Below are 10,225 nucleotides of genomic sequence, written 5' to 3' on the forward strand. Positions count from 1 at the left end.
TTGGAGGACTGTTTGTGCATAAGTCTGACAGCGGCCAAGCCTGATGTGAAAAAGTTGGTGTCAGAGGGGAAATGTAACTTCAGCCATTAAGCAGTGTGAGTAGCCCATTTCAGCCTTGTGATTTGAAATCGCTATAGCACACTTAACGTTTTATTTGATGTGCGAACATTATTTGTGACCTGTTTTGTTGTGGTACCAGGTTAGTATTTATTTACCATGCTATTTTAAGTTATGCCAGTTGGTTTTTCCTCCTCTTTTTGTCCTGAGAAGTCTACTAGTTTGAAGCTTATTGTTGAAACTTTGAAATAAAAACCAAATGTTAGGTAAGGGCATGAGGAAAAGTTATGTTAAAAGATAAAGAACTGTGTGAAACAATAAATGTTAAACAGTGCAGTGAGTCTGTCGTCATTTCAGCATGTAGCCTAAATAGAGTCATAAATGGTGGGGATTACTGATAGTTAAAAGTCTCAGATGTTGCTGTTTTCAGTTGCTTTAATAGTGAGGACCACATGGTATTTTCTCTTTGATCCTCACAATTTTGGAAACCAGTCGCGGCCCGGATTGGACGGTTCGGCGGGGCGGATTTGGCTTGCAAGCCGTCAGATTTCCGGAACGCCGAAAAGAGCATGTGGTCGGGGACAGAAGGCAGGTAGGTACACCGGGAGGCAGGCGAGGAGAGCAGGTCGGGGACAGGCAGAGTCGGCTTCGGAAGATCTGGTAGGTAAACGCTGGAAAGTCTTGCATGACGCAGAGGAACAATCTGGCAGTGAGTGAGAGTGTTGAAGTGTCTAATATACCGGGGTTGATTGGTGATGAGCTGCAGCTGTGGGGAGAGCAGGCTGCAGCGGTGGGCGTGGCTTGCAGGTAGAGCGGAGCAGAGGGAGGGTGAATGGAAAACTACTGGCAGTGGGGGGGGGGGGGGGGGGGGGGGGGGGGGGGGGGGGGGGGGGGGAAGGCAGGTACCATGACAAGCAGGCTGTGGAGGTGTTACCTCTAAACAGGATGATTTCCCTCTTAGATTAATTAAGTTTGAGGAAGTTTGCACTCAGCCATAATTTAACTTAACTCAGGCAATCAAGAAAAGTCTGAATAGAGTCCTTGTCTAGCGATCTTAGTATGTAAATTTGGACATCGTCCGCATAGCAATGAAAAGAAATGTTATGTTTCTAAAAAAACATCCCCAAGTGGCAACATATACAAGAGAAAAAGAACAGGACCCAGGATGGAGCCTTGAGAGACTCCACAGGTCAGTGAGGCCACATCCGAGGAAATGTGGCCTAACTGCACAGAGAAGGTCTGCTCTGCCAGGTAGGATTTGAACCAGCAGAGGGCAGAGCCTGTGATGCCTACATAGTGCTCAAGATGCTGTAGGAGAATTTCATGGTCTACGGTGTCAAAGGCAGCGGACAGGTCTAGGAGTATCAAGTCGTCAGGACTATCGGCGTCAACAGCTAAAAGCAAATCATTAAAAACTTTTAGCAGTGCAGTTTCCGTGCTGTGTCTGGGTCTAAAGCCAGACTGAAACTTTTCATGAATGTTGTGCTGGGTTAAGAATGACTGCAGCTGGCAAGCAAGTTAGAGGGATCAAGATTTTTCATTTTAATTAAGGGTTTGACGACAGCATGTTTAAGACGTATGGGGACACGGCTAGAGCTAAGACTGGTGTTGATCAGCAACAGAACAATAGCTCCAGCTGAGTCAAAAACCTCTCGGAGGAGACGAGGGGGAATGGTGTCTGAGGGGCAGTTTGTAGGACGCAGATGCTGAACTAAATCAGAGAGTTGGGAGAGGGCCAGAGGCTCAAACTGGTCAAAGGTAGCAGAGAGCAGAGTAGGAGCAATGTCTAAAGAGTGCCTGGCACCTGTGTGAGCTGGTCTGAGGGCAGCAACTTTTCTGATAAAAAAAATGTAAAAAAAAAAGTCATTATACACAGTAGGCGTTGGTACAAGAGGAAAGACATCACTAGGATTGATAAAAGAGTTCAAAACATTGAATAAGACTTGAGGCTTATGACTACTGTTTGCCACTAGGGTGGAGAAGTAGGCTGTATTCGCAGCTTTGACAGCTCTCTGATATTTGGACAGGCAGCCATGAAGAATTTGGCAGGATACAGTTAGTTTGTCTTTTTTCCATTTCCTCTCAGCACACCTACAAGCACGTCGGAGTGTCCATACATGTGGAGTTGAAGACAAATAAAATCTCATCTGCACTGAAAGCATCCTTATCATCAAGCGGGGACCTACACAAAAATGACTCATTTAAAGTAGTGCGAAACTGAGTGGCAGTCAAAGGACTAATAGCGTGCCAGTGGCACATGGGGGCAGTTGGTTTATCCACTGAATATGACAGTGTCAAAGTGAACAAAATGGGCAGAAGATTTGAGATACATGTGGTAGCACATATTTCATTAATGGAGACAGACAAACCATAAGATAAGACGAGATCTAAAATATGCACCTTTTCATGGGTTGGGCCAGATACGCATTGGATAAAATCAAAAGAATCTATCAGGTTTAAAAATTCTCTGACCAGATCGGTTGGGATTCGCAGCACACATGTATATTAAAATCACCGGAGATTAAAATATGGTCGTATTTCACCACGATCCCAGACAGAATATCAGCAAAATCATCTAAGAAGTCTTTGTTGTATTTTGGTGGACGTTATACAACAACGCACAGGACGGGGGATGGCAGTTTCAATTCAAAGAGCTGCAGCTCGAAGCTGGAGTAGCTCTTCATGGGCTGGGAAAAACAGCATTGAAGTACAGATTTAAAACACAGTGGCCCTGCCACTGCCACTGCCTGTTGTGCAGGGTGAGCTAAAGAACGAACAATCCGGAGGAAGGAGTTCGGAGAACGGAGTATAGTCACCAGCATGAATCCACGTTTCCGTCACACACATGATTTGCGGGTGGTGAAGAAGTCATTTAAACTAAAAGATTTGTTAGCTACTGACCTGGCATTGAGCAGCTCCATGCTAAGGTTTCAATCTGAGCCGGCTGATGGCGCAGCGCGTCTCAGCTGTCGGAGGTCGCCATGGTAAGTGCCGCAGGGAGGCTGACAGCTAAGCTGTGGTAGGAGGTCAGGTCACCGGTGACAGCAGTGGCAATGGATCTGGGAAGATGGTTCAGATCCACTGGCAGTTTAAAAACCGAACAGGAGAAGTAGGTCCGATGCGTGGATCGGCCGAAAAAGAGGCTCTCAGATAAGCCTTGATTTGGTCAAGTGCGCTTTCACCGGCGAGGTGGGCAAGGCGGCCGGCGTTGGTAATCAGTGCTGGCGGATTATGGCTTCTGGCCGCGCTCCCTCCTGGGAGAGACACAGGGCAGTCGGCGCAGGTGATCAGGAATGTCCGCCAACACAGGAAGAAGTGTTATCCGGTCAAACAATGAGTGATCAGATAGCAATAAGGTCTCTGACGAATCCCTTTTTTTAAAGAGAGACTGGAGATCATATGTCAATAGAGCAGACACATCTCGGTAGGCATGAAGCAGCAGGAACAGGGCAACAGCAAACACAACAGTGAGGGAGCGAGACAGACGGCGTGCCAGCACGGGCGCCATCATGTTTCAGAATATAGCAGAAAAGCCAAACCTAGAAAAGCCAAAAGTGCTTCCGCAGTTTTGCAAAATATTATTGTTTCAAATCACCCGAAATATTACCTCGTGAGCTTAAAAACTCACTCAAACGATAAACGTCTTTTTCTCTTTTTTTTTCAATTGTTGTGTTTCCATTAGATGTATTTTATAATCGCAATTCTAATTTGTTCAATTTGAGGGTTAATGCAAACCCACCTAATGACACTGTATTCAACTGTTACCTTTATGCAGTGTCATAAAAACCAACAGTGATGGTTGTATGAATCCAGAATGATCCTTTAACTATTTTTGGAGAAACTTTCAACAAATAAATCATTTTAATTCTGTCAGCAGGAAAAGTTTGTCTGACCAGAAATGGGCATTGCCAAACTCTCCAGCTGAAAACAATTGTGAATAATGTGCCTTCTTCTTCTCAGATCCCATTCTCTATCCATTCCCCAAGTGATTGCTGTCACTTGCAGCTGTCTTCAACCAAAAAACTGCACCGCCATCACACCAGCGTCCTCTCATTTACCCGCTCTGTCCATACACTCCATCTATCCATCCGTCCGTCCCCAAGGTTGTAAAAGCTGCTTGTTTGCTGAAACGCTAAAATATCACACCTCAAGGCCTGCATCAATTACACACACACACCTGGCAGGTCTCAGTCTCCTGGCTGTTTCCTGCTTTTAATAAAAGACAGTCTGCAGTCGTAGCAGGGTGGAGGGTGGTGGGTAGAGAAGAAAAAAAGGGAAGAAGAGAGAGGCTTTTGGGACGATAGATAGGCAGACAAAGAGAAAGACGCAGAGCAAGTCGTGGAGGAAAAGGAAGTCGGGGAAAAAGCTGAAATGAAAGGAGATACATCGTCGGCAAACAAAGACATGAGGAGAAAAAGCAGACACAGAGAGGGGAAAGTGTGATCGTCGTGGACAAGCAGAGGGAAGCAATAACACACAGGATTAGTGACAGATGAATAGTTGAGTCCCCCGTTCCTGCTCTGACACTCACTCCCTCTCCATCTTCCTCTCGCAACAGCCTTTTGCACTCCAGTCTGATGTCAGGAGAGGCAAAACTGATTCCAGCCCTTCCAGGGAAGGGTCCATGTCACACACCCTCAGTTAAGAAGATTTGGTCCTACGAGGCGTGTGATCAAGCTCTGTGTTGATTTCAACTGTAGACAGTGATGGTGCCATCCTTCACTGAAGGCACATCTCACACATGCTGAATCCAACATTCAAAAACAGAAAGACACGAGGCTAGATGCTTCGTGCATTATTTCAAACATATTGAAAGCCATCTGTATTTCTGTCTATAATTTTTGGAAACTTGACAAGAACTAAAGATAAAGTTCTGAACAAACCTTGACTGCACAATGCTCAATTTGCACTGATGGCTCTGTCAAAAGCTCTGTCAGGTTTAAAAGGTTGCTCAAAAAAGGGAATAATGACTTTTGTTCACATTGATGGTTTTAGTGCAAAATGATCACACAGAAGAAATCATTCAGTAGTGTTGCCTCTTTGCCCCTTGGAACAAAGTTAAAAGGAGTGGTTGAATTCTTCCCCAACAACATAGGACAACCCTTCAGATCCTGATACACCAGCAGTAGTCATGAGTGGCATTTCAGTAAACAGATGTGAATGACACAATGTAGCTTTTCAATCTGGATCACCCCCTGGTGTCTGACTGTAGTATAGGCCATAAAGCCCACCCTGCTACTCAGTGTGAAACATTAAAACACACTCAGACACCAGCCACAGCCACTGCCGCTACTTTGAGGACTGCAAGTATTTGATTGTGTCCAACAGACTATATATAAAGATGGACGATGCATCTCCATGTGCTCCCACTATACAGATATGAAGGCAACATATCCAGGATAAGCACGCTGCCATTCTGCAGTTGTGATGTAATTTGGTGCCACAATCTGCACAGTAGTGATAGGCAAGGAGACTAGCGGTATCTAGTTCTTGCCCACACACCTGCTGATCCAATTGCAAACCTAAACATTTATTTCAAACAAACCAGCTGACCAAGGGGTAAGCTCCAGGATTGAAAAAAAAGACCAAAGTACCAAAAGCTACAGTTCCTCTAATGGCAACTTGAGGCTCGCTCCAAGAAAGAGTCAATCCCCATAGACCTCCATGTTAAAATGCCCAACATAACAGCAGAATTAAACATGTTGGGGGGGGGGGGGGGGGGGGGGCATAACTTACATTACTCTCATTTAAATGTTATTCAGGTTTCAAGTTATGCATAATTACATTACAAGTTGCAACACACTACTTATGATGCTTTAGGTATCCTTCTGTGTTGGCTGTTTTATGTCCCTGGATGCCACTGCGGTGCAATAAATGCACATGGTGGGATGATGCAGCACGGTCCTTATGTTTACACAACAGCACATGGCAACCAACAGGACTGCCATGATGATAAGCAGTAGGCAACAATGTCACTGATGGCTAGGGTAAGGCAAAAGAGGCACATGTTAAGGAATGGAAAAAAAAAAAACTCTAGACTCCCAAGCGAAAGTCAGTTTTTTGTTGTCCACCCACCATACAAGTGCACTCACATTCCTTATATTACGCTCTTACTGGCACCATTATCACATCCAAATATGGTCACCTCTGGTCCCCAAAAGTCCAAGATAGCGACAGTCAAATGCCAAAGTCAAGCCTCAAAAAAAAGTCCTTGGGTGATGTCAAAGGTGGCTATGTCTATTATTTTAAACAATCTATACAACTGAGACACACATGGGTGTGGGCTAAATCATGATGTCACGCCCCCTTTTTATGGCATCAAATTACTTAAACAAAATGTTTCAGAAAAAAAGGACACTTATTAACATCAGCATAACAAGAACTACCTCAACTGACAGAAACCATCTTGGGACAGACTGATGTGTACTTTGGTGTTTTAGTTTGGCCCATGTCCCGCTAACATGGAGGGGGCGGGGTTTATGACGAATACTGCAGCCAACCTGATGTTTTGACTTCACTTTTAGGGAGCTGTCATGTTATCAGTAAGACGACTGTATGAAGGAATTAGTGAGGCCTTGATGTTTGGACTGTTGAGACACTCTGAATTACCCCTGAATGCCTTTTAATCAAGCACGCTGAAGGTCATCCTTTCATTCATCTTCTTATTTACCTTTGCAGCTTCATTTAATCTGTCAAATCCTGCAACTTTCAAGTATGCTGAAGGCCTGAAGGAGCCGTACAAAAAAAAACTCACCCAGAGAAACACGATTTGTGGCTAGATTCAAAGCAATGCTAAACTTTTTCCAGCCTTATTTCAATGTAGAACACAGAGAAAGCAGAATATCTAGTAATGTTTACAATGCTAACGCAGAATACTTTAGTAAAGCTGTTGTGGGGCTTCTGGATGAATTGATGTACACACTGTGATGAAGCCAATATGCTGAGAAATGTCTGTTTGAGTCATAAATCTTTGCCTGCGCGGCTGATTTCCTGCAGCCCATCTCATGCATCTTGTAAGTGGATGAAGCTCTGCCGGGGCGCCATTTCCATTTCACAGTACAATACAGAGCCATAAACAAAACTGCATGAATCACTGTAAACAATACCAGCGACATGACAAACGCCACATGGAAATGCTCTCAACACGCGCCACGTGACTCGCCGCCGTCCCTCTCTGCCGACAAGAGTTACTGTCAAGAAACAAGACAGTAACAAGCGCAGGCCGTAGAAAAACACTTTGCGACGCTCCCCAGAGCAGGCAGTTCTAGACGATCCCCCCCACCCCTCCCCCCCACCCCACTACATCACACACACACACACACGCACAAACATACACCACTCAACACTCAACAACACCCCCAATCTGCTGGGCTTGACAACGGGAGGGAGCTGGGATGTGACAAATCAGCCGGGACCCTGGCAGTCAACTTCATGCCCGGCGATAATGAGCTCCCGCCGGAGACGACTCTCATCGGGAAGGAACGGCGACATGGAAAAACGTTAACGATGCGCTAATCGGCCGAGGTGGAGTGTGTAAAGAATTTTTAAAAGAACAAGAAAAAAATCTCTTCTCAGGGAGTGTGAAAAATGTGAGGATGGGAGGGTGGGAGGAGGACGAGAAGGGAGCAATTTGAAGACAGGCAGATGGGTGGACAAACACAACCAGGAAGAGGGGATGAGTACGGGAGTCTCTGCGGAGGCTCTGAGTGTGTGCTGGATGCGCAGGGGATGAGGACGGGCTGGATCAGAGCACATGGTTTTAGCCCTGCGTAAGCCTCCCTCGGTACAGCAGGTGGAGGCTGCAGTGAGTGTGTATGAGAGCGTGTGCGCTTCCAGAGCAGGTGGGTGAGTTGCTGTGTCATTTGGAGATGCCTGGAGCTGCACAGGCGACAAAGGAGGGCTAATTCGAGCCTGTGTGTGGGCACTGGGGGTGTGGAATGAGGAGTGTGGGTTTAAGCAGCGCTTGAATTAGGCCTATACTCACCCCAGTACTGTCACTACGTACTTACTCCTAATAATTAAAGGTACACATGGCAGGGTTGACAGACACAGGACACACAGCTGGTCAATATGAACTTAGAGAAGATTCTCCTGGGAAAAACCAACAAGTCCTCCACATGGTAAAATATATTGTGAGGTGTTTGTACCTTCAAGCCTGCAGGTTGATTCATTTGCTTCAGAGCAAGGAAAAAGCATGATCCATAGCTGACTTTTAGTTCTGGTGTGCTTCACGAGAGCAGGCTGTTCTCATAAATCAGACTGTTCTCATTCCAAACCATAGACAACACACCCCCACTTATCCCCACTATGCTTAAGTGAGGTTAAAATATCCGGGATACAGGCGTTGCTGTCTTGCGCTGGTGATATCCACAGTAGTGGAGTTCCTGCCAAAACACCTGTCCGACCAATCATGAGCACCTCCATTGAACACAAGTGCATGGATTGGCTGACACAGCTGTCAGCTATGGCCAAAAATCCCCCTTTTGTATAATTAAAGAACTCATTAAAACTGAATTTATCATTAAAACAAACACTTGAACAAACATTGGGGTGATGAGAACTACCTTCAGTGACAGAAATCATCTTTGGGAAAAATGCGTGTACTTTAAGTTTTTAGTTTGGCCTATGTCCTGAAGGGGTGGGCTTTATGACCTATACTGCAGTCAGACACCAGGGGGCGATCCAGATTGAAATGTTACACTTGAGGGGAGCTGTCATATTGTCCAAGTTTATATACAGTAGATGGTCCGAACTTCCACACTTCCACAGTGTTTTTGGCGTAGGACACCAAAGCAACCTTTTATGTCTGCATGATATGCCACTTGACAGCGTGAGAGCTCTGCCAGATAGTCGCAGTGTCATAAAATGCCGTCAGATAGCTGGACAGCCGCAGCCATGTCTGCATGATGAGTGCATGGATGATGTTACTTGAAAACACAGCTGGACAGAACCTGTCACATACACATAAAATGCAACAGGATCGTGTCAGGTTGAAATTCTGCCAGTAACGATGTAATATGAGGAGCTCAAGGGCACATATATGGGTGGGCAGAAGGGTGGTGGATGGATCCAACAACCACAGACTTCATGCAGGAGTCCAGTGTTTGCTTCCCGTCTGAATGTGATTTTTTTCCTACACTTTACTATGTGCCTCCATCCCTTAAACCTGACCATCCTTACCAGCATGTGCGTTTGTACCATGCTATTGAACTCACTCCAACTTAAGAAATTGCTGTCCAAGATATACAAACTCTTTTCTCACAACAATAATACTCTTCAATACCAACAGACAAATGGACATCTTCACCTTCACACACTGTCCATCTGCAATACACAACCACCTCCATGCATTCTGGCTCTGCAGTCCAGTTGGACATTTTGGACAGACTATCCAAGATCCTCAACCTCAGAATCCCACTCTTCCCATCCATAGCCCTGTTAGACCTCCTCTCTTCACTCACAATCCCTAAGCATCTCCAAACATTCATCTTAACTGCAGTAACTGTGGCCAAGAAAATCATTTTACTTAATTGGAAAGAGAATAAAATTATCAATCAGTCACTGGTACGGTGTGCTAACAGATCACTCCAACTTAGAAGAGCTCACATCCAGCCTAAAAGACAATATGACCCCTTTCCATAACACCTGCTCACCTTTTCTGACCTCTGGAAAACTCAGTGCTTCAACAGTCATCTAATCTCAATTATTGTCTCTGAATAACAGATTTAACAGTTCAACAAAATTCAACAAAACTGGCAACACTAATAAACAGTTTGTATACACAGTTTATTACAGTATTAACATATTTGTTTCATATAAAGGTCGAAGACCTTTAACAAATCGGCCCTCAGTCCAAAGCTTCCTGCTGCCACAGAATGTAATCTTCACAACTGGCAAGCATTATGTTTTAAAAAGCGATATGACTTTACCAAGTTTCATGATAGAACAATCCTCACTGCAGTAGACGCATGTTCGGCTCTGGCCTTAGCCCTGTGCTGCATGTCATCCTCTCTTTCCCTCCTTTCGTCATGCTTAAACTGTCCTCTCAAATAAAGGCAAAACTCTCCCCCAAAATAATCTTTAATTATTTTTTTTTTTTAAAAAGTATGTTGTCAGCATTTGAATTTGCACCTAGAATATTATTTAGACTAAAGGCCTGGACTCACCA

Source organism: Plectropomus leopardus, chromosome 22, assembly GCF_008729295.1.
Source record: "Plectropomus leopardus isolate mb chromosome 22, YSFRI_Pleo_2.0, whole genome shotgun sequence".
NCBI lineage: Eukaryota > Metazoa > Chordata > Actinopteri > Perciformes > Serranidae > Plectropomus > Plectropomus leopardus.